Source organism: Papaver somniferum, unplaced genomic scaffold, assembly GCF_003573695.1.
Source record: "Papaver somniferum cultivar HN1 unplaced genomic scaffold, ASM357369v1 unplaced-scaffold_18, whole genome shotgun sequence".
NCBI lineage: Eukaryota > Viridiplantae > Streptophyta > Magnoliopsida > Ranunculales > Papaveraceae > Papaver > Papaver somniferum.
The window spans coordinates 7,365,705-7,371,798 of NW_020627707.1; the positions used below are offsets into that span (position 1 = coordinate 7,365,705).

Below are 6,094 nucleotides of genomic sequence, written 5' to 3' on the forward strand. Positions count from 1 at the left end.
AAAATTGAGTAAAATCGGGTGTAATTGGTTGATCATTGGTGAAAATGTACATAATCTAGTGAAATCGAGTAAAGTAAGTTCAAGTAGATGTGATTGGTTGATAACTAGTAGAGTCAAGCATGATCTAGTAAAATTGAGTAAAGTTGGAAGTATCTTTAGGATAATAACTGAAAGTGAGTATGATATAGTGATATTGAGTAGAATTATACTAAATTTGATACAATAGGTGAATAATCGTTGAAAGCGATTGTGATCTAGTGGTGTTATAAGAATGAGACTCAATTAGATGCATCTAGTGTATAATCGTTCGAAGTGAGTACGATATAGTGGAATTTCGAGTAAAATTGAATGTAATTGGTTGATAATTGGTGAAGTAGTATATGATCTAGTGAAATTGAGTAAAATAAGTTCAACTAGATGAAATTCGTATTTAACTAGTAAAGTTGAATATGAAACTTGGAAGTAATTTTAGGGTAACTAGTGAAAGTGGGTATGATTTAGTGATATTGATTAAAGTTAGACTAAATTTGATACAGTAGGTGAATAACTGTCTAAAGTTATTATGATCTAGTGAAATCGAGAAACATTGGACTCAACTAGATGTAGCTAGTGTATGATTTAGTGAAGATGGGTCTCAATTTGACACAGTTAGTGAATAATTGTTATATACGAATATGACCCGGTAAATTTGAGTAAACTTGGAACCGAGTTAGATGGAATTGGTGGATAAGTAATGAAAATATGATCAAGTAAAACCGAGTATAATTGGATTCAATTGGTGGTGGTGGATAATTAACGAATGTAACCACAACCTAGTAAAAATTGAACCCAATTAAAAACAATACATCGTGATTTCTTATTTTAAAATGTTATGGGTATTTAGCACACTTTAAGTACGGTGGTAAGCTATTAGAACAAAATCTATAACTTTTGGACTCATTCTCATTATTTGTATGTCTCCTTAATACTAGTTTTGTTGTTGTCGATGTTGTCTTACATGCTTTGATTATCTAAAAAACCTTCTAATTTTCATACACTTGTTTGCACTCTATCGGTATCAGAAACCTTCTTGAAAAATTTAAATTCAAATAAACAAAGACAATGATTAAAAAGTCATAAAGTTGCATTAATATTATGTGTATTTTTTATGGTAATCATTATTTTAATTGATTATTAGCTTATAATCCATTATGCAGATTATAATGGATTCTATATGCGTTTGATAACCATTATATTAATTGCTTATTTTAATCATAATTGAAAAAAATCCATTATTTCCATAAACAGGAAAAAATTGTTTTGAAAATTTATTATAATCAATTATTTTTTCTAAGGAACTCAAATTGAATTTTTTCTTCTTATTTTCTCTAAACTATCAAGAGAGAGACAAAAAAACAACATAGGACTAAAAAAATCCTAGATCATTGTTTTTTCCTCTCCTTTTTGAGATCATCATTTTAATATAATCAATTATTTGAAAAAAAGTGTTTGGAAAAATTTATTTTTAAAATGATTATATCAAAATCATTTATCAATTTATGATTATCTATAATCATAAATAGATAATCATAAATTTTACCAAACAAGGCCTAAGTATTTGTATTCATGTGGTTATGTTTTGACTCCACCCAATTTTCATTTACGCCAAATTTATCTAATGTCAAATTTCTCTATTTCTTATAAAAAAACATTTTTAAGAATATTTTAGAAGGATGATACCATGTGCTAAATATATCTAGTTATAGACGTGTAGAACTTTTTTTTGGAAATTCCATGCAGGCACGTGCTCAGGAGTGCCACAGTTAGAACCGCCTAAACTTACCCTAACTCTAGCAGTAGCTTTACTTTCGTATCTCTTTCCCGCGATCTCTGCCTGCTCTTTATGTAAAGAAAAAAAACCAAGTCAATCCACAACTACTTCCCGAACGGAAGTCAGAAGAATCCCCATTTTCCTCACCTCAAACCCTAATACTAGGCAGTTGATCTTGTCTCTCAATCTCTCATAATTCTTTCATTCCATTCATGTTATGAAACCATTGAATCAAATATCTATTCATGTTAAGATCAATCGAAGTTATCTTTTCTAAACCCATATCTCATAAACTAAATCCATCCTCAGAAACCAAACCCAATCTTCAGTACTCCAGATTTCGTATTGAACCCTAGAATATAGATTTTTTCGACATAATCTCCAGCAAACTAATCTCTGCATGACATCTTGCTGACAAGTCCAAGAAGATGAGTTTATAAGACCCTAGATTCCTTGTTTATGCTGATGATGTGAGTCTAATTTCTTACATAAAGTAATTTTTTTTCTAGAATTCACAATTTTCTTTTGATTTTATGAAGTTTTAATCATGGGTTTGGTTCTAATATCAGTTTTATGATCTGAGTTTTGAGTTAGGTTACTATATTTTTCTACATCTGGTTGTATTGATTTTCTAGGGTTTATTTTTTCCTTTTTATTTTGTTTTGGTTTGTCTCTCTGTAGAATTCCATCATTTAGATATTCCTTTTGTTAGATATATAATGAGTTTGTTTGTGTTTTTCTTCTTCAGATATTGAGAAGATTAGTCCAAAGCAGAGAAGCAGGAAGAATTAGATTTTCGGGGTTCTCAAGCAGAATGGCTTGTGGTAAGCTCAATTTTTACTCAACTTATGTACCTAAAGAGGAGTCTTGTATTTTTTTTTCTGGAGTATGAATTGGAAGTTCCAATACAACCAATCAATGCTTTTTTCTTCGTCTCTTGATCTCAATTACATATTTTGAAGAAAAAAAATGGTTAAAATGGAAGGAAAACTACTAAACATGGAGGCTTTCTCTTTTAATGTTTAAAGGTAAAACTGCTAGTATTTTCCTCTTGGTGTTTCATTGGATGTACACCAATATTTTGGGATTTTTTACTATTGTGCAATTAGATTATCTCTGTGAAAACTGATTTTTTCCGGCAAGTTGTTTTTTAGGGCAAACAATTTTATTGGGTTCTATTAAGCAAAGATGATTGTTTGTTTTCCTTTTTCTGTTAAGAGTTTGAATTCGTTGTCAATGTTTGGTTAAGAGTTTGAAATCAGGGATTCATTGTATTGTAGAGTTTTTTTATTATTTGAAATCATCGAATTACTTGTCCGATTTTGATTGTATTATAATTTTAAATGCAGGTAGCCTGAAGATAAGCATTGCTAGAGTATGAGAGATCCATCCCTTTTATCTTTAAGTGAAATTGGTAAGTTTGTTTCTTACTTGGCATCATATTTTGCTTTGATACCTATTTTAAAGATAAATTGGCTTTCCATGTTGCTTATGTGTTGAGACTCGTTCTAACTTAGGTCATGGAATCTGGTTTGAAATGTCCTTGGTAATTCACACTGATATCGCGTTGGCTAATATCACAGTCAGTATGTTTTCCTAAAATCAATACTGGTACCACTTAGTGATCCTCTATATAGTATCTTTTTGCCTCTGTGTAGTTGCACATGTTACTTAATGTTTTTGTTTCTGTTCTCTTAATTCCAGCATGAGAATATCTACCCATTGCAGAAGATCTACATCCAAATTACCTTGCAAAAATTTACTCATTACACTAGACTTTGTGGCGCGCTAATTTTCTCTTTTCAATGCTCATTTTCATTTACCTTGCAAAAATTTACTCATTGTACTAGATTTTGTGGCCCTAGCCGCTAAATTTCCTTTTCCAATGCTCATTTACATTATTTTGAATTGTGTATGTGAATCCAGAGTACACTTAAAAGCTTGAGGCAGCTGGCCTGAAATTTGTGGTGGGGATGAAAGTGGAACGTACTTGAGGTACATAATCTGGTCAATAACAATAAGTACCAGCACTTTAGTCCATTATTTGATGTTATAATGTCTGGTAAACAATTTATCGTTTTTTTTGCGGATTGTAGAGCTTCCAAGTCACCATTTTTAGACGGAAGTGCAATTCCATCCCATGTTCAAATTAAGACCTGGACGGCCTTCTGCTTTAAATCTATCGCTGAAGCATGAATTTTTTTCCAGTATGGATAGCGATTCTTTTTCTCCGGCTAGACTGTAAAAGTTCATATTTTATAGTATATAGTTTAAAATCTCTCTTAACAGTAAAAATTGCGCAACTGTAGGTCTTATATTGCCAGCGAGCGGGGAAGTTGCAAGCGTACATTGACAAGCAGCAACATTGAAACTAGGACAGAAGTTGATTTTCTTCGGTCGTCATCTGATACTTTTCATGGTACGCTAGTTAGAGTATGGGTCAATCTTGATGTGCTTACATATGGTATTCTGCTTATGTTATTATAAATACTGATTAGTGGACATCTTGTTACTTGTTCATCATGCAAGTATGAATTTGGTACTTGCAGTTTCAAATCTATACATTTTGGATTTAGGAAATATCATTAGTGCACTATAGACAACACTAAAGGCACCCATGAAACTGGTGGATCCAGAAAGTAAAATTCTGAGTAATACAGACTATACAGTTTGTTTTACTTCTCTTTTGCATGGGCAAGCGGCATCCTAGCGACAGTTTGGAGGAGCTCTTGCAGTGTGAGTGAGGACATGCATCTGCAGTAAACAAGACCTGGAGTAGTCACGCATTTTCTTTTGTCCGATGCGGATGCGTTTACATGTTTTGACACTTACTGATTATATTGATGTCTTTGTTATTAACTCTAGTAGAATTCATATATCGTTGATTTGATTCTACGTATGTATTTCTGTTTTGCAGTTTGATTCTTCACAAGACTAAACTTTATGCTGCTGCGCTTGCTCCATTCAAGGCTTACGAAGGTGATGGTTTTCCCTATGTAATTGATTTGTCATTGTTGGCTCATGTCAAGGTTTATAATCTTAATTCAAATAAAATACTATTAGTACCTTATACTTTATTCAGCATCAATAGTCTGTTCAGTTTGAACTAACACATGAACATCAGTCTCTGGTTAACCCTAGTAGTATTCCTCAACCGAGAACTTCTCCCTGTAACCAGAATCCACCTCATTTATTTTAATGCTTATATAGATTCTAATCGTACTATTAGAATTGATACAACTCTTCTTGATAATGCAGGAAACTTCTGGGGTGCCAAAACAATCCCAAGCACAGCATGAGATGCTCAACATGCTGAAGCCATGGCTCTTCTTGCAGCCGTACTATTGGCTAGCGAGCTGGAACTACAGTTTACTTCGTACGTGACTGGAGTTATTACCAACTCTATCAATGCTTCTAAGTCTAGTGTTTAGCGGACTACTATCGTTCTGAAGATGTATGTTATGCTAGTAGTGTTCAAATCACCATAGTTAACCATTGTTATAGTGGTTTCTGTCATGTTTTCTGGATTTTTGGTGTAAATAATGTTGATAGTATTGAATATTCGAAATAAAATAGTCTTCAGGTTTCTGTGCATGGACAGGAATCAATTTATTTTGCAACATTTGATTAGGTCTTATTTGGAATAAAATTTCTGTTAATTCCGGGTAATAAATTTGCCATTATTTTTAACTATATCAAATTTGGAAAGAAAATATTAATTTTTGAATTGAGGGCGTGAGATAATGCCATTTGGATGATGGAAGATGTATCCAATTTGACGATTGAGATTTCATAATCTTTCATCAATTTTAAAACACGTGTTACGTCTCGAGACGGTTATATTTGGATGCTCAAAGATGTATCTTTGAAATTCTATCGTATCCATCCGTTTTATCGGTGCAGATTAACACATGTGAACGGTGATAGATGCCTCAAATATGAACGGTCGAAGTTCCATTATATTATGCCAAATCTAGAACACATGGACGGCATAAGATTGCATCAAATATGGCTAAACATCACATATAGCCACACAAAAATCATATTACGCGTGTCTATAGAGGGCCAATGGCCACGCCAGTAAACAAATTGCGAGTCATTAGGTAATCAATTACCACGCCAAAAATAAATTGTGTGCCCATAAGTTACCAATAGCCACACCATTTATTTTTTTTCCGTGTCTATAGAATAACCAATAGCCATGCCAAAAAACAATTGCGTGTCCATAGGGTAATCAATGACCACACCAAAAAAAAACTTAGTGTCTATAGGTAACCAATAACC

At 32.7% G+C, this 6,094-nt stretch overlaps 1 long non-coding RNA gene across 4 annotated transcripts; it reads left to right on the forward strand.

Annotated features, from left to right (window-relative positions):
- The first annotated feature begins 1,801 nt into the window (after window positions 1–1,801).
- LOC113338097 lies at window positions 1,802–5,479 on the forward strand. Of its 4 annotated transcripts, XR_003354595.1 has the most exons (8): window positions 1,802–2,280; window positions 2,559–2,634; window positions 3,160–3,224; window positions 3,737–3,805; window positions 3,907–4,017; window positions 4,120–4,229; window positions 4,728–4,789; window positions 5,069–5,479. It is a non-coding gene; the product is annotated as an uncharacterized LOC113338097 (long non-coding RNA). The 4 variants fall into 4 exon arrangements; XR_003354593.1 differs by having other exon boundaries at window positions 3,907–4,229; XR_003354594.1 differs by lacking the exon at window positions 3,907–4,017.
- The last annotated feature ends 615 nt before the right edge of the window (window positions 5,480–6,094 follow it).